Source organism: Tachyglossus aculeatus, chromosome 24, assembly GCF_015852505.1.
Source record: "Tachyglossus aculeatus isolate mTacAcu1 chromosome 24, mTacAcu1.pri, whole genome shotgun sequence".
NCBI lineage: Eukaryota > Metazoa > Chordata > Mammalia > Monotremata > Tachyglossidae > Tachyglossus > Tachyglossus aculeatus.
Window position 1 is genome coordinate 18,366,262 of NC_052089.1, and position 24,900 is coordinate 18,391,161.

A 24,900-nucleotide genomic window follows, 5' to 3' on the forward strand; every position below is an offset into this window, starting at 1 on the left:
ATACTAACAAAATAAAATAAATAGAATAGATATGTACAAGTAAGATAAATAAATAAATAGAGTAATAAATATGTACAAACATATATACATATATACAGGTATATACATATATATATGCAGATATACTAGATCCGTTGCTCGGAGACATCCAGGATGTCACTGATTACCACTATGGTCAGCCATCTTTGGAAACATTAATGGGATATTATTCTCAGTGGAGTCATCTTCCAAAGGAAAGGACAGATCTTTATATATTAGGATATATTGACTTGAACTTAACCATGGGTAATGAGTATGATGATTATGGTACTTGTTAAGCACTGACTGTGCCAAGTACTGTTCTCAGCACTGGATAATATGGTATTTGTTACATGTTCACTATGTCCTAAGCATTGTTCTAAGCACTGGGGTAGATACAAGGCAATCAGGTTGTCCTACATGGGGCTCACAGCCTTAATTCATTCATTCGATCGTATTTGTTGAGTGCTTACTGTGTGCAGAGCTTGGGAAGTACAAGTTGGCAACATACAGATGAGATAACTGAGGCATGGAAAAGTGACTTAGCCAAAGTCACACAGCTGATAAGTGGTGAGGCCAGGATTAGAACCCACGACCTCTGACCCCCAAGCCCATGCTCTTTCCATTAAGCCACGCTGCTTCACACTGTGCCATAACCTTTGTTTATTGAGAAAAATACATCTCAAATGCACTTTTTTCTTAGTGGCATCATACTCCCAAGTTCTTTTGGAAGCCATCCCCCAGGACAATTGGCACTATTACTACTACAGTTCATTTTATCATCTGAGAGCTGTTCTTCTCAGACCATGCAGATATGTTGTTGGGTAGGGACCGTCTCTATCTGTTGCCAACTTGTACTTCCCAAGTGCTTAGTACAGTGCTCTGCACACAGTAAGTGCTCAATAAATGCGATTGAATGAATAAATATGGATTGTTGGCTATAAGAATGCCTACAAGTAAGCTCATGAGTCCACTGCATGGAGAACTGCCAACCAAGTGGGTGGACATTTTGCATCTCTTGCCCAGTGATTATCTAAGTGTTTACTGGCAGAGCAGTGTACTAAGTGCTTAGGAGAATCCAACAGAGAGCAGGGATCATGTCTCCTAACTCTTATATTCTCCCAAGTGTTTATAGTAGTGATCTACACAGAAGGAATACTTAATAAATTCTACTGATTGATTGCTTGAAACAGTAGAACAAAAATCACCGTCCGTGCCTCAGGGAACTTACACTCTAATGGGGGAAGATAGAGAGACTCAAATGATTCACAAATAGTAGGAGCAGGAGGAACAAAACGGATATGGTTGGTAGAAGCAGGAATATTTCAGGATAAAATAAATGAATAAATAATTGGAGAGAGATACATAAGTACTGAGGTTGGGCATAAATATATAAGTTTAGGATGGACATATGCTGCCAGCCTGTCTCCACTCTGGGAAGTGTACAAATTATCTATCTGTGGGTAAAAAAGTAGAACACATAGTTCATTCTTTGCCATAAACAGTAGGACTCTAATCATCATCCTAGCCAACAAACATCGAGTCAGAATTCCCACCTTAATAACTCTGGATTCTAATCATAATAATTATAAAAATAATAATCATGGTATTAAGTGCTTACTATGTGCCAAGTGCTAAAGTAGATGATGGTAATAAGATCAGGCACAATTTCATTCTCATAGAGGTGCTCAGTCTAGAGGGGAGGGAAAGCAGGTTTTTAATTTCCACTTTACAGTTGAGGAAACTGATGCACAGAGAAGCTAAGTAATTTGCCCAATTTTACACAGCAGTTGTGTGGCAGAGCTGGGATTAGAACCCAAATCCTATCAACAAAAGCATGCATAGAGCTTGCCAGGCACCATACTAAGCACTGGAATTGGCTCTCCTGCTAGTGATTTGCCCAGTGCCATTCGCACTTGCTCATCCCTGGCAGTCATATGAGTTCCTACCTGGACCAGTGGTTGCAGCAAGCAGGTAGAAGGAAAGAGGTGCAGCCCAATGAGAAGTGCATCCAAAAAAAGCAAAATTACAGGCACAGTGACCTCAACTAAGCAATGCCAACTAGGAAGCAGTCGCCAGACTAGCAAGTCAACTAACAAGACAAGAGGGTTCTCTTTCTCTCTCACCCAGCACCAGCAAAATAGAGTTTTGCTTGTTTTGCTAAAGATATATAGGGACTCCTCAAAAACTCAAGTGGCAGCTCAGTCAGTGTTAGACTATATCATATTCTATTACCGCATTACTGCATTTACATCTCTAAAGTATATCCTATAATTTGGATGACAAAGAACCTTGTTCTGAGCGGAAAAACAGTTTGAAGTAGCTTCTTCTATTTGAACCTATTTGTGCCTAACGAGGTAGAAGCTATACAATGACAAAGGTAGTGTGTGAAAAAAAGTCACAGGCACTTTGCCTCAAACCACAGTATTACGTTAACTATCTTATAGATGTTCAAATAACATATAATTTAATAAGGAAGCTTGTGGTTGAATAGAGCAGATAGGTAAGAGTTTCCCAGAAATACATTTGAAAGATAAAATTGCAAAGGAACAATTGTTTGAGATCCAAAACCAATTTCAACACTAATGATTTTGTAAAAAAAAAAATCAGATAGGAAATAGAAAGCATTTCAGAAACCATGAGTGATCGTCAGTCTAATCCAATAAGGCCAGTCGGCACACTCCTTGCATGTTTGATATATCTCCACTTGTAGTACTCATTTGGACATATCCTATTATTGGGTTAGTGTTAAATCCATTCAAGCTCATAATCAATATATATATGGTAAACCAAGCTGTTTATGTCCCTCTTTTATCAAATTTAAGAGCTGAGACCAAGATGTGGGCTTCTACACTCATAGAACAAATCTCTTATTGAAAAGCTGGTTTAATTAATCACCAGCATTAATAACCGGCTTTATTCAAGATGTGATAATGATATGGGTAATGAAGCCCATACCTCAGGTCATAAGCAGATCACTTTCAGGATCAACAAATAACTCGTTCATCCATTTGCACTTTTCCGATTGTGTGCTGTAATTGCTATTATTATCATCAAATGCCGACAAGTTATTTCCTATTCATGGTGACTCTATGGATATATTTTTCTCCAGAATGACTTATCTTCTGCCATAATCTGTAACCTTGCTAACAGTTCTTCTGTTGTCGTTATTATAGTTTCGATCCATCTCTCTGCTGGTCTGCCTCTTCCACGTACTGCAATATCACACTGAAATTTGGTCTGCCCATGACTCAGAACCCATTTGGAATTATCTGTAGATTCAATACAGCAAGGAACTTTTGGAGTCATCTTATGTGTTCCACTGTCTTACAGGGAATTACATTTAAATAGTTACTCTTATGTCTTAGGGTAGTAAAGAGCCCAGAATGTTTGTTGGCTGTTCTAGACAGTTTTAGAAAAAGATAAAATAACCCAGAACTGGGACTGAACCTACTAAACTGGTCAGCTTGCCTTGCATTGATCAGAGAGCTGCTCTAACTCAATTTGTCCTTCCATGTTCGAGTGGAAGCTTTTCCAATATATAATCATAGTAAGTGCTTAAGAAAGTCCACAAAAATAATGCAATCATTCTTAATATTATTATTATCATTATTATTATCATGTATTTATTTAGGCCTCACAGCATTCTGGAACTTGTAGCCTGGATGTCCAGGCATGCAGGATACTTTCACCCCATTTTCTTCCTTCTCCCTTTCTCGTGGAATATGAGAGGGAAGGGGAAGGCAGACATGTTTGTGTTGGTAGTCTAACATCCTGCTTTAGCCCGTGCTCTTACTCTTCCCCATCAAATCTGCCAGACCATCTGCAAACACCTTTTGAAAACCGACCTAGTCTGGGAGAAATTCTCCAACAAATTTCCACTGCACCAATCATGCCACCACAACAACCACTGCGTAGCTATCAATTTACATACTGTATTTATTTATTAAATTAGTTTTCTTATTTGTTTATTTTTCCCATGCTCTTGCTGATACCATTTTCACTTACATATATTTTTCCTTCTGCCCCTACTGTATACATGCAATTTATGTCTGTCTACCCCATTAGATTGTAAGCTCATCAAGGGCAGGAGGCATGCCCTTACCTTTAGTTGCACTCTAATAAGGACCTAGTACAATGCTTTATATATAGTAGGCACTCAGTAAATTTGAATGAATGAATAGAAAGATAGAAAACAAAAGAAAAGGATTATGATCATCCTACTAGGTTTCAATGCAGCCTTGTGAGCATCGTATTTTTTAAAGCTTCCTAGACAAGCAAAATTCATAACTTCTGTAATTCCTTCCTATTTTTTGTTGTTAGAGAAAAAATTTTTGATCCTAATTCTGTTTTAAACTCCAAATATCTTATGGGTGCTACAGAAAATAGATGTTCTTCATTTTATGCTACATCAAACCTTTATCACAAGGACTAACTGAGAACATCCTACCTAAACCAGCTGTTTAATGTGTGCGGTTTTTAGTGGGATTTGTTAAGTGCTTTCTACTTGCCAGGCACTGTACTAAATATTGGGGTAGGTAAAAGATAACCAGGATGGACACAGTCCATGTCCCATGGCACTCACAGTTTTAATCCCCATTTTACAGATGAAGTATCTGAGACCCAGAGCAGTTAAGTGACTTGTCTAAGGTCACACAGCAGACAAGTAGCGGAGCAGGGGTTAGAACCCAAGTCCTTCTGACTCTTAGGCCCAAGCTGTATCCGTTAGGCCATGCTGCTTCTCATGTTATATCTGATCATATTGTATCTACCCCAGTGCTTATCACATAGTAAACACTTAGTAAATTCCATAGTTATATGAACAAACCAGCCGATGGAGTGGCCGGGGCACTTCTTTCATTTACCTGAGTGTACCCATGACCCACAGTAGACATGGCTAAGGCACATCTAAGGAGGAGGCAGCCTCATAAAGCCAATTTTCAACCATTGCTCTGTGGTAAACACCACTCTCCAATCGACAATTTTTTTTTAACTTCTCACGCAGCATTTGAAAGCTTCATCACTGGCATCAGAAGAGAACAATTTTTCCTCCTTTGTGAGGGGCAGGAGAGCAGGGACAGAGAGTATATTTCCCAGGTACACCGGATTCACTGCCAACCACATTTTATAAGCATCTGAAGGGATTATTGGACAAGATGTTTGTACGAACTGGAATGCACAATAATGAAGTTAGTAATTCAGAAAACTAAATCAACTTGTGTTCTTTTGGCACAGGAAATCACTTAACTTAATCTTTCACCAAGAAAAAAAACCATTCAAAAACCTTATTTGGTAAGCAGCTTTTTTTTACTCTGATTTTTGGCTTTGCATTTTGAATGAGTTTGGCTGCCCTCTGTCTCTTCAGAGAGGAAGGAATGTTGTTCAGAAGCCAAATTATTCACTGGTTCAATATGGGTAGATTATGCAAGCTAGTTTTGTGATATTACATCTGAATTTCTGATGTTCCCTACCCTTGATGTATTTTTGACCCAGACTTGAGGAAATTTCTTGTTTTGAAGATTCAAGTGGCACTGTGGTTTTTGTTCCAATTTTGAGAAGAGGAAAATTCTTGATAAGAGAATAGCTGTGTTAAGTGTTTGTTTAAAGCTGAACCACAAAACCATTCATGAGTAACACAGGCAGTTAAATGGTACCATCTGGAGCAAAAGGCATCTGTAAGTACCCTTATTTAAGAACCAGTTTACAAATAATAAGAGACTCATGAAATTAAGCAGTTAGCTACTTTGTCAGGAGTAACAGCATTCATGGGTAATAGCTTTGTCTTTGCTCTTGAATCAACACAAACAGAAATACTAGGATATTTGTCTGGGTGGCATCGGGAATGCGAAAATGGGTTTCTGAGACCAATGGAACCCACTGCCAACAAATCATCCAGTCCAGAGTTTGAGAGCTACAGGTTCAGACATTTAGCAATGGACAAAACAAGTAGTCATTTCTGGAGGACTGAAGGGATGGGCACATACCTAGAATGAGACTAGGAAAAGAACAATAAATTAATTTCTGAATTGACAACATTTCATGGCAACGAAGAACGAAGAAACAGGGGGCTGGAAGGAGTCTTACAAAGTCCTTTGGTCAATTCTAATTTCAGGATTTAGCCCATCCCAGAATGAAGAGAATCTAATCTACGTATAGAGCACCCAAAAAGGCAACTCCATCGGTTATCTGCTGCAGGGTTTCACAGTCCATACTATATTCAATTTTTGTATCCAAGCTAAATCTCCCAAAACCATTTGACCAATCCTTAGCAGATGGGGAGAGTAGCTTGTCACCACCATCCACAAAATAACTTTTCATGGACTTAAAGACTATTAGGAGATCACTTCCTCTTTCTCTTCTCAAGAAACCAGATTTTTAAGGGTCATATTTTACCATCTTTGCATAATGAAAAAGCGGCAACTCTGATATGTAAGTTTTAACTGAAAGAGCAGTTCTCTTTTCCAATAAATATTAATAACTGCCTCTGATAAAATTACATTAGAAATGGTTTATATGTTTCACAATGAACTGACACATGTCAAGTCCAGGCAATAATATTCATTTAAACCTGGGCTTGATTCTCCCTTTAAATTTGGGAGGTGCCAAGCCAGATTATTGCTCATCATGGAGAAGATCAGATGGTCATCATGGGCCAATTTCTCTTTAGACCATTAACTCATTATGGATGGGGAATGTGTTTGCTAATTCAGCTGAATTGTACTCCCTGAAGTGATTAGTACAGTGCTCTTACATAGTAAGCACTCAATAAGTACTATTGAATACTATTGATTGATTGATTGATCCCCCAATTGCCCCATTCAGAGGGTGAGGAGGCAGAGATAATCTGAACTGGGAGGAATGTCAACAAACTAAATTGAGATGTCACAAAGAGGACAGCTTCTTGATTGGTGGTACTATCAGTGAACATTATTTGTTATCATTTACTTCATGGGTAAAAATAATTTTGATAACAAATACTGTTTTCAGAAATTTGATTTATTAGACTTTGCAGAATATAGGTGAGAAGCCTTCCTCACTTCCTCACATTTACTTCATGAGTAAATTACATTTGGAAGGCTTCTCACCTATATTCTGCAAAGAAGTCTAATTCATTCGTTCAATCGTATTTATTGAGCGCTTACTGTGTGCAGAGCACTGTACTAAGCGCTAATGAATCATATTTCTCCTGAAAATAGAGGTTTTAATTCTTACAAGGAATAAGCAAATAATTCAGCCTGCAAGTGTGAAGAACAGGAAATGGGGAGCCAGTGGAAAGCAAGTGAGTCATTATTGTTATGTCCTAGAAGCCTTAGAAATTCCTAAGGTCTATCCTGAGGTCTCATTTCAGAAGATTTTTACTACTACCACTACTACTACTACTACTACTACTACTACTAATAATAATAATAATAATAATGGCATTTGTTAAGCGCTTACTAAGTGCAAAGCACTGTTCTAAGCACTGAGGGGATACAAGGTGATCAAGCTGTCCCATGTGGGGTTCACAGTCTTCATCCCCATTTTACAGATGAGATAACTGAGGATCAGAGAAGTTAAGTGACTTACTCAAGGTCACATAGCAGACATGTGGCAGAGCTGGGATTTGAACCCATGACCTTTGACTCCAAAGCCCGGGCTCTTTCCACCGAGCCACGCTGCCAACAATTTATTTAGTGTTAAGACGAGACCAATTTGTTCATGTCCAACAAAGAAAAAATTAAATGCATGAGCATTGTTTGACTGTTAAATGAATTATTAAGACAATATGAATGGGGAAACCTAATTTCCATGAAATGTACTATTGCGGACAAGTGATATAGCTATATCCCAGTTAGGAATCTTAATTGGTTCCCTGAAAATACAGTTCAAAGTGAGCAAGTGATAAACAAACTATTTCCCCTAGGAAATATTCATTCAATCATTCATTCAATCGTATTTATTGAGTGCTTGCTGTGTGCAGAGCACTGTACTAAGTGCTTGGGAAGTACAAGTTGGCAACATATAAAGACGGTCCCTACCCAACAACGGGCTCACAGTCTATGTTAAGTGCATTAATATGGTTCTAAGATAAAAAAGTTAAGAAATAAATGAATGTTCTAAAGTGATAAAAGTCACAATGATATTTAAGAAAAATGTCCAATAATAAAATGGAAGTAGATATTTTTTGGTGATAATAGATACTCCATTTTAAAAGTTATTTGCTTCACATCCTATTCAGCAAAAAAAACCCCGTCAGATTATGCTAACACAAATGGCAAATTGAAGTCGGCTTTATCCACTTTCTGCAAGTTAGTCAAAATACTTCAGAGGGAGATGCTTTAGTCAAGGTATTTTTACAGGGATATATAATGTTTGGGGTACTCTAACCAATACCAGCATTAAAATTGTATAGTGCTATTGTGAAAGAGCACTAAAAAATAGCATTTTAGTGGGGGAATCCCTTTGTACCAACTTGTCAATTTAATGCTTTTCTAATATGCTTTACCTCCACTATGAGATTCCTTTTTTCAGGAGTTGTCAGGAGATCCAGGAAAACAGTAAGTAGACCAAGTGTTTTGTAATAATAACCACAATATTAATAGTTTCTATTAAGCACATTCTATGGGTCAGGCTCTGCACTAAGCACTAGTCTTAATACAAGATCATCAGGTCAGATCCAATCCCTGTCCCAGCGGGGACACTGGAGATAATGAATCCCCATTTCACAGATGAGGAAACTGAGGTGGAGAGAAGTTGTGACATGCCCAAGATCACAGAGCAGGCAGGTGGCAGAGCCAGGATAAAAACCTAGATGATTATAATAATAACTAATAATGGCATTTGTTAAGCATTAATTTGTAATAAATGCTGGATTAGATCCAAGATATTCAGGTTGGACATAGTCCCTATCTCAAATGATGGGGCTTACAGGTTAAGTAGAAGGAGTAGGATTCAATCCCCATTTTACAGATGAGAAAACTGCGGCCCAAAGAAGTGAGGAGTCTCATCCAAGGTCACACAGCAGACAAGTAGCAGAACCAGGATTAGAACCCAGGTCCCCTGAGTACCTCATCCATGCTCTTGTCACTACAGCGCACTACTGTTAATCATGTTTTGCTATGACTGCACTTTCTGAGATTTGGTAGAAACCGTCTTTTCACCTACCCTACTGAAGATGGACGAATTTAGACCCTGAAACGTCAGGGCCAAAAACCTGGGCAAAGTAATTGATTTCAGTGATAGGGGTTTGAGGAGCACCACTTGCATCCCCAGTCATACTTATGATGAGACATTCATTGCAAGACGTCAGTAGTTCCATCAGAGCAGCAAGGATGTTCGTTAACAGGAACTCCCATATGTGTCAGGAGTTTCTAACTGGTTGATACCTCTCCTGCTGCTCCCCCAGAAGGGAGGTAAAAAGGAGTGGCAAGAAGCATCCTGGAGGAAGCAAGGGTAGGGTGGTCCTTGCGTCAGTCCCACATGGTGGCCAGGGAGATGAAACAGTAGCCAGAACTCACATGCCCAGGTCTTTTCCTGGAGCTCCTGCCTGTCCCTTAAATTATCTCAGTTGATTTTCACTAGTTGCCCCACTGGTGACTGCTACTGCCCCTACCAGTTCCTGCCATAATCACTATAATAATAGACTGTGAGCCCAATGTTGGGTAGGGACCATCTCTATATGTTGCCAATTTGTACTTCCCAAGTACTTAGTACAGTGCTTTGCACACAGTAAATGCTCAATAAATACGATTGAATGAATGAATAATAATAATGGCATTTATTAAGTGCTTACTGTGTGCAAAGCACTGCTCTAAGCACTGTGGAGGTTACAAGATGATCAGGTTGTCCCACAGGGGGCTCACAGTCTTCATCCCCATTTTCCACATGAGGTAACTGAGGCCCAGAGAAGTGAAGTGATTTGCCCAAAGTCACACAGCTGACAAGTGTCACCTTCCTCTCCCCCCCTCCCCCTCCCCATCCCCCCCACCTTACCTCTTTCCCCTCCCCACAGCACCTGTATATATGTACATACGTTTGTACGTATTTATTACTCTATTTATATATTTTATTTGTACATGTTTATTCTATTTATTTTATTTTGTTAATATGTTTTGTTTTGTTCTCTGTCTCTCCCTTCTAGACTGTGAGCCCACTGTTGGGTAGGGACCGTCTCTATATGTTGCCAACTTATACTTCCCAAGCGCTTAGTACAGTGCTCTGCACATAGTAAGTGCTCAATAAATACGATTGAGAGAGAGAGAGAGAGAGAGAGAGAGAGAGAGAGAGAGAGAAGTGGTGGGGCCGGGATTTGAACCCATTATCTCTGACTCCAAAGCCCATGCCCTATCACCCACTATCACCCATCTCTGTCATTGGATGGGATCCCCACATAGATTTTCATATACATTGTTAATACCTATGCACATTTTGGTTCAGAAACCATATGTCATCAGGGAAAAAATAAGCACACTGTTTCGTTGCCAAAAATATCATCTTAAATGATTTACCTTCATCTTTAGCATCCATTCAGCACCTGATTTATCCCGGAACCTAAAATATAGATTCTAGTTCTTATGCTTCTGGAAATTTAATTTAGATTTAATTAAAGATGGTATAGAATCAAAGCGTGTTCCAAAGCACCTTCTATTAATACCTTTAAAAATCACCTATGTGTTAATGTGTTTCTTCCCCTACTAATTATCTCCTACAGTTCTGTTTCTGTGTTGACTGCCTAAGGCAGTTAATGGACTGGCCATGGACGAGCCACAGATATCTTTAATATTCAGAACCATTGGCCTGGAGTGAAGAGTAACAAATAACACCCAGCCAGGGGCAGAAGAAGTGAAGAAAAGACTGCTTCTCTATTGGACAGCTGGTTTTGTCACCTCTTGAAGTGTTTCAAATGTAGCCTAGGTACTCAATCAATCAATCAATCATATTTATTGAGCACTTATTGTGTGCAACGCACTTGGGAGAATACAGTGCCACAGAGTTGGTAGACACATTCCCTGGAGACAAACATTAATAAAAAAATAAATAAATTATGGCTATTATGGCCATAAGTGTTGTGGGGCTAAAGAAGTGAACAAAGAGTACAAATCCAAGTGAAATTCTCAAGTGAATTACCCATTATTCAATACACCTAGAACACCAAAGTTCTGGTATGTACACCAGTTACATATCTGACTCTTTAAGTGGCCATCAGAATCAGTATTTGCAACCTCATTAGCATCAGGAGCTACATATTCAGGCTAGAACAATACGTTTGATTTTTCTCGCTGATATTTAATATTATTCGTTACTTGCTGCAGGCTGTAGGAACTATGAACTTACTGTCCTTCTTTAAAGGAAAGTGTTTGTGAAGGTAGAGCCCTACACACTTAATAGCCTGGGAAAGGATTTGTATTGATATTTCCGTTTATAAATGGATTAACTTATAATAAATCCACTTTCACCAGGCCTCTGATTTACCTCAGTCCTTTGTCTTTGTTTTTAATTGGAAATTCTTCTGGGAATAATGCAGTCAGCAGACTTGCGTGATTTAATGTTTTAAAAGAGAAAAGTGCTTTTATAGGACAAGAATGCTGCATCTTAAACAGGCAGATAAAGTCAGAGGGTGATAATTTGAAAGTCAGACTTGATTACAAAAAGTTAGTTGGAAGGAAAAGCCACTCCATCCCGAAACAAGCATTTTATGCATTTTCTGATTCCTTCCTTCATCCTCAACTCAACTTCTTGTAAGTTTTCTGTGTCCAGTTTGTTCCAGGCACTGACCTAATTACCTGATGGTAGCTAAGGAAGCCATCCCAACTTGAGAACGGAGAACATCCTCCTCTGTGGCTTTCAGGCATCCTCCGAAGGGGCACATTTGTCTCATTATGTCCTTTGGACATGGAATCAAAGCCTAATGGGAAAAATGGGACTGAGAGTCAGGTAACATTGTTTCTAACATAACCTCCTGTGAGACACTTCTCCGTTGCTTCTTATTTTATAGAATGGAGAAAATCGTTTAGTTCTCCCTACCTCAAAGTTGTTATGAAGACATGAGATTATTGATGAGTCAACTATTTGGAAAATACAAATACATTATTACATCAAGATATTAATATTACGAGAGAAGACATCTTTGACTTCTTATATTGGTGCAGAACACATCTTGTTTCAGAAGGGTCTGGACGGGAGACTTGTAGCCTCAAATACTGCCCCTCCCACTAGAACTATATCTCCTTTAACTTATCTTTGATCCCTCTTTCAGAATAGTATGACCACTTCCTGGATTTGAGTCCTGAATGAATGAAGAACACTATAATGGAGGCTTGTAAATGTGCAACAGAAGTATGGCTCTCCTCAAGCAGTTTTCCACCTAAAGGATACATGCTATGAAAGGTTCATGATAATACAAAAGCCATTTAAGAATATGCAACAATATACAGTGAAACCATGGCAGCTTGACAATGATTTCTGACACTGACAGCTACTGTGGAGGGTATATTTTGTGTGTCTTAAATCTTCTCAGCTCACAGTATAATGAAGACAAAATCAGTCACCAATGACATCCCCTCCTTTTATGTTTACAAATAATATAGATCATTGTAATAATAATAATTTTGAGGCTAACAAGGATCTTTCTTCTGCTGTCAGTGAGTAATGGGTGAAATTCGCATCTCGGCAGAGACATATAAGACCTTTTTATGATGATGCTGTATTTGCTGTCAGATAGGTACTTTACATACAGCCTGAAAAAATGTGCCTAAGTAAGGCAGAGGTATTATTTTAGCCATTCAAAATTTGTGGCAAGGAGGAATTACAAATTCTCTTCTAAACTCCTTAGAAGGTGGGATGGTATTTATGTAGCTGGTATTTATAAAATACCAACTCTATTGTGTTCTCCCAAGCACCTAGTAAGGTGTTTTGCACACAGTAAGCACTCAATAATAATAATGATGGCATTTATTAAGTGCTTACTATGTGCAAAGCACTGTTCTAAGCACTGGGGAGGTTACAAGGTGATCAGGTTGTCCCATGGGGGGCTCACAGTCTTAATCCCCATTTTATAGATGAGGTAACTGAGGCACAGAGAAGTTAAGTGGCTTCCCCAAGTCACACAGCTGACAGTTGGTGGAGCCAGGATTTGAGCCCATGTCCTCTGACTCCAAGCCCGTGCTTTTTCCACTGAGCCATGCTGCCAGCGATCAATTGAATGCAGAAAAAGAAGTAAATAAATGAATCTCAAAAAGTTTTAGAATATACATTGTCTTCCTTGAGCATCGCCACTTTTAGATCTGAGTTGTCACTAGGCATGAGAAAAATATAAATGAATTAGCAGAGGCTAGTCAAACCATGGATCAAATCCCAGAATGATTGCAGATGGAGGTGGGACGTTCTAGGAGAGATGTGTCCATGGCACCGCCATGGGTTGCAGACAACTCAATAGCATAAGACAAGTCAAACTATAGGCAGGGGAGGCTTTATTATGCCCCCCATAAGCATGATAAAATTCATGTTAAGTTCACTTGCCTCCCCTTGAATGATTATTCAACCAGACAACTTGGAAATTGACAAAACACAGTACCTCACCTTCCCTTCAGCAAAGGGAATAATGTTATCATAAAAACTTGAGGACAGTAGTTTCAGTTCCATTGAAAGAATTGTCTAAGGGATTAATATGTTTTCTGATCATTTTTGATTGTATATCATTTTACGATCTGCCAGGCATCGAAACTACAATTTGTGGTGGACCATATGTGAGCTTACCTCACTACCCCTCTAGGTAAGCTCTGGGCTGGCTTGGTCATATGTGGAAGGTCAACACATTGTTTAGTTTGTTGCAATATGCCTATGATTTTCCAAAGCACAACTGAAAAAAACTTGTATTGTACTTTACATACTAATGACTATATTCATAATGCTTACTATTATTATACTATTATCCTACTATGCTATTAAAATACTATACAATTACTATAATATTAGTTTAGAACTATAGTGCTATTACTATGTTACTAGTAATACAGTCATTACTATATTGCTAATAATACAGTAATTACTATATTACTAATACATTTTGATGCTCTTCTGGGCTTGTGCAATAGTAGATGGATGGAAAATATGCTGTATTACTTGTGCCCTATGTTACTAAGATAAAGTTTAATTTTTTCAATCAGACTTCTTTTCCTCAGAAAAATGGCTACCTGCAAAATTTGCAGCTTTAGATCTTGGTCTCGATCTTGGACTAGTCTAGACTGAAGGAAAATCTGCTTCAGACTAGAACTTCTCCTGAGAGGCCCCCAAATTGATTCCTAATTAATACTTAATGATTGTGTTAAGTGCTTGCTTTGGGTTTGCCATGGTGCTACACATTGGGGTCGATGCAGTATAATCAGATCAGATCAGTCCCTCACAGTGAGGGAAGGTGGGGAGAGGTGGAGAAAGCACATATCTTAGCCTCATTTTTACAGTTGAGGAAAATGAGGCACAGGGAATTTAAATGACTTGCCCAAGATCACATGGCAGGCAAATGGCAGAATTGAGACTGGAACCCAGGTCCCCCATCTCCCAGACCAATGCTCTTTCCACTAGCCCACACTTTTCCACCGTGGAGGAGCTATATTCAGCAGTGACTAATTTTGCACCATTCCATCTGATGGCACAGTTGAATTGTGAAACTCTACGAAACACACATATTTTTAAAATTTGAATTTCATTTTCTCTTCTGATTTTCCTCTCCAGTTATTCAAGTTTTCATTTCTCTTCTATTAGTCTGCCTATTACTCTGAGTAAACATTTAGGTCTGGAGGCCTAAAGCTTTCATGAAAACTATGCTATAGTTGTGATTTTGTGACACTATAGCTATTTGCTTCTGAAAAATAAAAAAACAGCCACTATATTCTGAAAGTTTTCATGATTTAGAAGAACTCTCTGCCTGTTTTGTGATGGCACAGAATTTCTGCTAAGAAAAGAACAGACGTTGAGAAAGCTAAAGAACTAATTGGGCTCCCCAGTTCTGTCAACACATGAGAGAGCTGCTGTCTATCCATATACCTGGGAAGAAGTCAAAAATGGAAAAAAAAACAAAACCATAAGATTCTGACTGACAGTCAGAGTGAGAATCCATTTAATTTGGGGTATTGTTATGGGGTTTCTTTTTCCCCTCTCTTCCCCCTCTGGTGTTTCCTTCTTATAATTTGTGTTTGTTCTTTGTCTCCATATGCATAATTTTACCCAGAGTAATCACCACTTAAATTTTTTTTAGAAAAAATATATTGAAGAACCAGTTACATGCTTGCTCTACTGAAAGGAGAAATGTGTTTTGAAAGCACTTAAGCTTTATGATCTGATTGTTAAAATGCCTCCTATTGTGATGAGAAACCAAAGCAAGTACCTCATCCAAAGGCTAAGATGAAAAATTGCCAAGAAAATGAAATGTTTAAAAATGATTAGTCCTGCTTCCAAGTAAGATGTGGCCAGCTGGCTCTCAATAGCCTGTCTTTAGCAACCCCTCTGCCATAACTAAATAGTGGCAAACATTTCTTAGAAATGAAAAAAAGAGTACTCCCTGCACAACATACTCTGATCTTTTCTTAATCGGATCTTTCTTGATCCCTCCCAGGCTAATTAAAAGTGGGAAGCAGTGAGTATATTGAACGAATCTGAACAGGCTCTTTTGTAAGTTGGCTAGAGAATATGTGGAATGAAGGATGTTTTCTGGAATCCCCTCACTTCCCTCTCATTTCTAATATGCAGGTGTCCTGGTGGTTATTTCTGACCACCTGATCCATTACCCTTCAAAGAAAACAACTGTGGAAGCTAGACTGGTTATTTGTTTATGTTCTACTGTGGCCCCATTTACTCTTCGGCTGATATTCAAGTCCCTGATGCATCTGAATTGAGGATATTGTATTTATAATTAGTGATAGCCAGAATTCCCCAGGTTCATTCACATTCATGCTAAACATAATTTGTTGACAGTAGTTATGAGATATTTATTGCTTGAGGCCACCTTGATGGGAGTTCCCAGTTCTAAGAAAATCCCATACCAGACACAGAGCTATCAGAGGGGCCTCCAACATCTCACATCACCTGCAGGGTGACATGACTAATCTGTGTTCTTGCAGTGCCAACTAATGTCTGGTTGGCACTCTAGAATTTCAACACAGATGTGTTCCTTTATAGATTTCCATCCCAGGTTGTGTGGTAACTGGAGTACTCCCAAGCTGGAAGAGAGCCAGGCCACAAAAGAAGTGGCTGAGGTTCACTCTGAATTCATCAGTCTATCATATTTATTAAATGCTTACTGTGGGCAGAACACTGTACTAAGCACTTGGGAGAATGTGATCTAACAAAGTTGGTAGACCTGTTCTCTGCTCACAAGGAGCTTATAGTCTAGAGGGGGAGACAGGCATTAAGTTATGGATATAATAATGATAATAATAATAATAATAATAATAATAATGGCATTTGTTAAGTGCTTACTATGTTCATGGCACTGTTCTAAGCGCTGGGGAGGATACAAGGTGATCAGGTTGTCCCACGTGGGGCTCACAGTCTTCATCCCCATTTTATAGATGAGGGAACTGAGGCCCAGAGAAGTGAAGTGACTTGCCCAAAGTCACGCAGCTGACAATTTGCAGAGCCGGGTTTGAACCTACGACCTCTTACTCCCAAGCCCAGGCTCTTTCCATTGAGCCATGCTGCTTCTCTTACAGTACATAAGTACACAGTACATAAGTGCTGTGAGGCTGAGGGTGGGTTGACTAAAGAGTAGAAATGCAAGTGCAAAACAGGAGAGAGGGGTGAGGTGATGCTTGGGGTCATTTCCCCTTTGGGGACTCCAGGGGTTAATTTGGAGACCCTGGATGAGCCCCGTCAGCTGCAGCCCTAATGGAAAGATCCACCAGTGATACCCCGCTCCCACTGCTATCATCCCCTTTCCCATGTGTTCCTTTTCTCTCTTCTCACCACTATGATTTCTCTCTGCTCTCTTCAGGCAACCTTACTTGTCCTCTTCACCTACTTCACTGCCACCTTGCAATTGCATAAATCATTTTACTATCCAACTGCATATTTTTGAGCAATTACTGTGTACCAAGCACTATGCTAGGCTCTTGGGAGAATGTAACTGAGTTAGAAAACAAGATCCCTGCACTAAAAAAGCTTACAATACAGCAAAGGCAGGGGCAGATGCTTGAATACATTTCTGATGGGGGAGTGATTGAATACATACGTGCTTCAGGGTTTGTGGGAACTTGAATGTCTAGGCAGCAGAAGGGCTGAAATGGCATCTGGGGGATAAAAGGTGAGGAGATGAGAGAATCCTCTGCCAAGCTGTGCCATTTGATTCCTTCCTCCCATGTTTCATCATGTTTTGCCATATTTAGTCATGCTGCTAAATTAAATGAATGTATTGGAATAGTATAGTTAAATTGGTAAAGAGGGCCTTAGTCTTGGGAAGGAAACTTCTGTCCACAGTTTATTTAAGGTGCCTGAAATCTTTCATGGTTTTCAGAAAAATCTTATATTTAGTGTTGGCCACTGTGTCGACTATTGCGATTAAATAATAAAGAAAGAACTGGTACTGTAATGGGCTCAGTAGCTTCTCTCAAATTGTTTCTTCCTGCTACCTGGATGGCTACCTGGTACAGTGAGATGCCTTGGCAATTCTGCTGCAGGCACAGTGATCCCTAGTTGCTTTTGGGGAGATCAGCAACACAATAAAGTGGGCTTGTCAAAATCTAGTGTCCTCTGGCCCATGAAGACTCAAGCTTAAAAAGCCAAATTTTTCCAGTATCCGAATGACTAAACCCCTGGCTATCCACAAGAATCACTACATATTCTGAAAGCACCAAATTTACAGTCAGGGAATCTGTACTGGGAGGGTCTGGCCTTCATGGAACTTATTTTCAAGAACGTAAATGATAATAGAGGTAAACTGCAAAATGTCATGGTCCTTGGTAGGACCTACAAAAGCTGCCTGAAATGTAAGATATTTGGTGCTGTGATGGGAGAATTTGAGACTCAAAATGACAGGTTGTAAGAGAGAAATGCATTCTCTGTGACTGCAAAAGTAGAACTAGCACTTGCCCTAATCCTCCCAGAATCAATCCCATCTTAATAATTAGAATTCATTTTGCATTAGTAGTTTAATTTGGATGTTTTCCATGCTTATTTATGAATGAATGAATTCACTTTAGCAACTGTAGGAAACAAAATCAAGCAAGTGACTTCAGCATCCAGAATTGAATTATTAGCTGAATATGGCTATGACCTTGGAGAGAGAGAAATATCTATAAAAAGTAGACGTGGAATTAAGCTCCAATTAGGCTTAATGAATACCTGCTTACAGGAATGCTAGATAACCTGCACTTAGTACATCTCCAAATGCAGGGTATTATTTGAATTGATTCAGTGAGGATCTGAATGCATACTTTGCCAAGGGACCTTGATTGAAAAGAAGAGGAGATCTGTCATTGGAGCAGGTGAACTACCTTGTCGTTTTCCATACCAGAAAAATAACAAGCAGAAAAAATAAGTCATTGCAAACACGAGCAACTATCATCAATAGCAGAACACAAGTGAACATTAACCCTGACTAGAACATCGGTGTTGTACTTAGAAATCCATTCTATTGGTGGTTATAAAAGTAGACAGATGAGGACAAAAGAGAAGGACATTTCCCCTCATTAAATGTTTACCATTTGAACTTCAGCATTGTGAGAGGTAAGTTCTGAGTCACTGCTTTTTATTTTCAAGATCCAATCCATTTAGGAGTGAACAGAAGGCAATAGTTACCACATTGTCAGAGAAACAGTGAGTTCTGTGAAATGATTCATTTGAAAAAAAGGAAACGATTAGAATGATGGGATTATGTAAAGAACACCTCCTTTTCTTCTGACACCTGGAAAGTATGTTCATTTTTCCCCACATGTCTTGAAAATGACGATCAAGGTAGAAATTCAAGATTATATGGAGAAAACTGTTCTTTGAGGTGTGATTTAGAGTCTTCATCTCCTAGAACAGCCAACCGCATGTTCTTGCTCTTTTTCTTTCCTAGTAATCTGAGTGCTACATTAATTTTTCTGGATTCTGAAGCCTTTTGGTCTCCCATTCCATACTGCTGGAAATAGGGGTCTGTTCTTCATCAAATAACATTGAGTTATTTCTGACCCATAGCAACTCCTTGGACACACATCTTCAGAATGTCCCATCTTCTGTCATCAGGTCGTTTCGGGATGTATATCCCTAGAGTTTTCTTGGTAAAGATAGGGAAGTGATTTACCATTGTCTTAGTCTCTGCCATTGTTTCTGATCGATGTTTTGATCTCTTGATCATCTGCCTTTGATTCTTTCCCATGTCTCTGCTGACAAGCACAAGTGAATTGAGTTTAGAGCATTCATTCTGGGTAGCCTTATATGGCATAACTCTAAGCTTCATCAGCATATGCAAGCTCTCCGGCCAGATTAGGTGTTGATTCACAGGAAAGAGGACTCTGTTGGAACTCACATATTTTATGAGACAGGTGCCACCTTGCTAAACAACTTAGAATAAAAAGCCAAAGGAGCATTTTACCAATCCTGGTGCTTGTACTCCCTCCTCCTTAGACTGTGAGCCCCATGTTAGACAGGGACTGTATTCAACCTGATTATCTTGTCTGTTCCCCAGTGCTTAGCACACTGCTTGGCTCAAAGTATGGGCATAGAAAAAGTGACAATAACAACAATAATAATGATAATAATCATGTAGAACCTGATTCCCCTCTCAGGGTCACATCTGGAGAGTTTCCAGTACTCTACCAGTCTCAACTACGGGAGGTAGAATCAAGCAGAGGCATACCCATTCCATTCCTAGCTTTGGCAATGGCTAGCAAGTGGAAGGCAATCTGCTACAATCACCTGTGCTGGGCAGCAGCGGCATGGAAGAGAGTTGAAGGCAGAGACTCAAGTTTACTACAAGGAAAGAAGCAATGGTAAGCCACTTCCATTTTTTTACCAAGAAAACTCTATGGATCCACTACCAGAACGTTTGCAGATGGAAGGGTGAGAGATTTGGAGAGATGAGGAGAGGTGTGTCCATGGTGACGCTATGGGTCAGAGACGACTCTACAGCATGTCAAGAACCTGATTACACATGTTTGCTAACAAGTATTGTTTCAAACATAGATCTAATTGAAAAGTATCGTGTGTGTGTGGTATTTTCAGGGTGAGAATAGTGGAATGTTTTGCACATTTGTTCCTTATAATGGGTAAAGCAGAAGCTTCAGCTTACTGTGACCCTGAGTGTATGCCATTTTAATGAGAGAGCATCATGGTTTTGTGTAGGTTGCAAAGGAGATTTAAAACCACAAACTAGATTTCACATCATTTTAGTTTTTGCCATATGCACCTATATAAAATATACTCAATCAATCGGAATCGGAAATATCAGTGGCATTCACTGAACTCCTCCTGAGAGTTTGAAAGTGTGATATGAGAAAACACATGCTCATGACCATCGAGCAACTTGCAAACTAACAGGTGAGACAGGAAAAAGTATTTACAAATAATACGATAGTTCCTCATATCTTGCATTATTCCTGTGAATAAGCAAGTAAATATAATGTTGCAAAAGGTTTTTCCCAGATATATATTATATATGCATATCTATGTAGCATTCTTTGTGTGTGTGTGTGTGTGTGTGTGCACGCATTTGTGTGTCTTCATAGTGTCCCTGTGTGTAACTATATTTGAACTGTAGCAATCTCCATGCTTCCAAAAATGGTATAACTTCCATTCAACTGAGTTGCCTTGTCCTTGGAACTGAAAATTCCCACAGATAGTCTGATCCTTTAGGTTAATCTTTCATTAACCTACATTATTCATTCATTCAATCAATTATTGAGTGCTTTCTGGGCGACTTTGGGCAAGGCACTTCACTTCTCTGTGCCTCATTGCCTCTTCTGTAAAATGGAGATTATTAATAATAATAATAATAATAATAATGACATTTGTTAGGCCTCTTCATTTTGTTTTCAGCTACTCTTTTCAGAAAATGAGAGAAGGAAGAGAAGATGAGGTGTGAAGTGCTTGCCTTTTATAATGGCATTTATTAAGCGCTTACTATGTGCAAAGCACTGTTCTAAGTGCTGGGGAGGTTACAAGGTGATCAGGTTGTTCCTTGTGGGGCTCACAGTCTTAATTCCCATTTTACAGATGAGGTAACTGAGGCACAGAGAAGTTAAGTGACTTGCCCAAAGTCACACGGCTAACAAGTGGCAGAGCCGGGATTTGAACCCATGACCTCTGACTCCAAAGCCTGTGCTCTTTCCACTGAGCCACACTGCTTGCCTTGGTAACCAAGTAAACCCAGAGGCAATCAAGCAGGCCTAGAGCTGAAACAGCTCAGAGAAAAGGGGAACAAATGCAGGACCTTGACCATTGCAGTCCCAAATTAGGACCAAGAACTAGGAGCAAGGGTTCGGAAAAAAGGTCAGAACAACACTTAGAAGGGTAGATGATTGAACTTCAAACAGCCCCTATCTCAGGTGTAGTTCACAGTCTAAGTTGGAGGCAATATTTAATTCCTGTTTTTCAGATGAGATAACTGAGGCACAGATAAGTTAAGTGACTTTCCTAAGGCCACACAACAAGTAAGTCGTGGAGCTGGGATCCGAACCCAAGTCTTCTGATTCCCAGGCCCGTCCTCTTTCCACCAGGTCATGCTGCTTCCCTTTCAAATAGTCTATGTTTACTATGCATGTTCAATTTACTTTTGCTGTGATATCAAAAGCACTCTAATTCTGTTTTGGGCACCAGAGCACGTTTTAGTCAAGATGGAAAATATGCACGAGAAAAGAAGATAGTTCCTCTGTTGAGGAAAGGTGGATATGTTTGGAATATCTGGAGTTGGTCCCAGATGGTGCAGGGTTATGTTGTTCTTACATTATAGCTATGCTTCTCTTCTCCCATCACTAACTCATGTTCTCACTTATGAAAAAACACAGTATTTAGAAATAATGTCAAAACTATGCTCCCCTGTGAAATCTCAACTGAGCAAGCCCAATTGCAAAATCAGTGCAATGTTTCAGAGAAGCTATATTATCTGAGATATATATGTAATTTATATCGCAAATGTGATTTATTGCCAGCAGGGAAGTGGTTAATATACAGTTTAATATTCCAACACGTTTTATTCACCTTTTAAATGTGCATGGCCACAAATTGTAGAGATAATATCTACTGCCAATCTGCTTTGTTACAATGAACAATGACAATGAACTGCAAATAGTCACTGGTAATTTTCGCTTCTATCTATCCAATGGTTTAGGGTGTGAAAAACAAGCATTAGCACAAAGGTGTATGCTATCTTTTCAAATCTGGGTCCATCTTCTGGGTTTGTTTACAGAATTCAGGTCTACAGAGCAAAATAAGTTATGTTCTTTCATCTGTTCAAAATTTACCAAGAATTTGAATCAAAGTCAGGCGAATACTATGGGGCATAAGGTTGCTTTAACCTTCCTCAGAATGTGATCCTTTTTTCCCCCATACTTTGATCTCTTATTAACCAGTAAGTTGATTCAATTAATAAATTAATTATACTACTTATTTTGCACTTACTCAACTGCATTAAGAACTGAGGCAGAATGAAGGTTATTCTGGCAACCAGATTGCTCACCCGAATGCAAGTGGCGGAGTGATATTTTCTGTATGAGGATAGTGGTATGTTCTGCACATTTGTTCCTCATATGCTTCAATTTAGAATAATGTGTAAAGCAGAAGCTTCAGCTTACTGTGACCCTGAGGGTATGCCATTTTAATGAGAGATCACCATGGTTTGGTATAGGTTATAAAATGAAGCAGTACATTTAATTTAAAAAGCATTTCCCCTATCATCCAGGTGTCCTTCAATAATGGGGGATTGTCTTTAGTCACACCGTTAGTCCCTTTTCTGGCCCAATCTATTTAGAAATCAAGTTTCTAGCTGAAAATAATTCATTCTTGCCCAGTTTTCAATGTGGATTTTTGAAATTTGGTCAGTGCTTAGTTCATGTATTTAAGAATTTGGCACAACCATGAAATTTAACTCCCCCAGTCTGATTCAGATTCTTAAAATGGGTTTCCTTTTTTTTATAAGGGAAAAATGAAATGGCAACCGTTTAGTATAGTGCTCAAAACATGGTAAGCACTCAATGAATACCACTGATGATGATAATAGCTTGAAGTTGTTTATTCAAAACTTAACCCACTTAAAACACAATCATGACTATAAATTTATTTTGAAATAGATTAACTCTACAGTGTGTCTTAAGTACTTAATCATAAAACAAGCCTCCCTACTGATATAGCTTTCTATGATTTCAATTCAATGTGGAATCTGTTGTTTGTCCTTGATCTCAAAAGTGCCTGATAATAATAATAATAATAATAATAATGATGATAATGGTTTTTGTTAAGCGCTTACTATGTTCCAAGCACTGTGCTACGTGCCAGGGTAGGTACAAGGTAATCAGGTTGTCCCACATGGGGCTCACAGTCTTAATCCACATTTTACAGATGAGTTAATTGAGGCCCAGAGAAGTTGTGACTTCACACAGCTGATAAGTGGCAGAGCTGGGATTAGAACCCACGACCTCTTACTCCTAAACCTGGGCTCTTTCCACTATACCAAGCATAATGTGGTATGCAAACATCTGTTAGATTCAGTTGCAGTAGTCATATAGGAATGGCAAATTATTGGCAGATCATTGGAGGAATATTGGCAGATCGTTAGAGCCTCTCACAGGAATCGCACCCTGAGCTTTTTCATTATTCCAGAAATAGTAAGAGTAATGACATAGCATCAATAGTTCATCCTCTGCCGTTCGGAATGGAGGAATATATGCAAGGAACAGTACATCTTTACAGATTTATTCACTCACATTTATAAATTATATCTGCAATTACATTTTCACCATTGTTTCATCTGAACCTATCAGTTTGCTCTCCTCATTAAATAAGTCAGAGATCTAGTGTTATACCGCTTCTGTATGGATCCAAAGCAGCGTGACTCAGTGGGGAGCAGCATGGTTCATTCATTCATTCATTCAATCAATCGTATTTATTGAGCGCTTACTGTGCAGAGCACTGTACTAAGTGCTTGGGAAGTACAAGTTGGCAACATATAGAGACGGTCTCTACCCAACAGCGGGCTCACTGTCTAGAAGGGGGAGACAGACAACAAAACAAAACATAATTAACAAAATAAAATAAATAGAATATATATGTATAAATTAAATAAATAGAGTAATAAATACGTACAAACATATTTACATATATACAGGTGCTGTGGGGAGGGGAAGGAGGTAAGGCAGGGGGGATGGGGAGGGGGAAGATGGGGAGAGGAAGGAGGGGGCTCAGTCTGGGAAGGCCTCCTGGAGGAGGTGAGCTCTCAGTAGGGCCTTGAAGGGAGGAAGAGAGCTAGCTTGGCGGATGTGCGGAGGGAGGACATTCCAGGCCAGGGGGAAAGAGCCCGGGCTTGGGAGCCAGAGGTCATGGGTTCTAATCCCGGCTCCGCCACATGTCTGCTGTGTGACCTTGGGCAAGTCACTTAACTTCTCTGAGCCTCAGTTCCCTCATCTGTAAAATGGGGATGAAGACTGTGAGTCCCACGTGGGACAACCTGATCACCCTGTATCCCCCCAGCGCTTAGAACAGTGCTTCGCACACAGTAAACGCTTAACAAATGCCATCATTATTATCCAAAGGCCCTTTGCAATGCTGTGCATGCAGTAGATGCTAACTAAAAATTGTTGACCATGCAACTGATAAGGACTGGGCCTTAAAATGAATATTCTACCACTGGTGCTCTGCTATATTTTGGGGGTTTGAAATATCAAGTTAAATAAATAACATATGATACATGTATCATATTTTATCTGTTCATCTACGTAA

At 39.3% G+C, this 24,900-nt stretch overlaps 1 non-coding gene across 1 annotated transcript; it reads left to right on the forward strand.

The window, feature by feature from the left end:
* Positions 1–19,747: 19,747 nt before the first annotated feature.
* On the forward strand, positions 19,748–19,885 carry LOC119945337. The gene has a single exon (XR_005456206.1). It is a non-coding gene; the product is annotated as a small nucleolar RNA SNORA7 (small nucleolar RNA).
* The last annotated feature ends 5,015 nt before the right edge of the window (positions 19,886–24,900 follow it).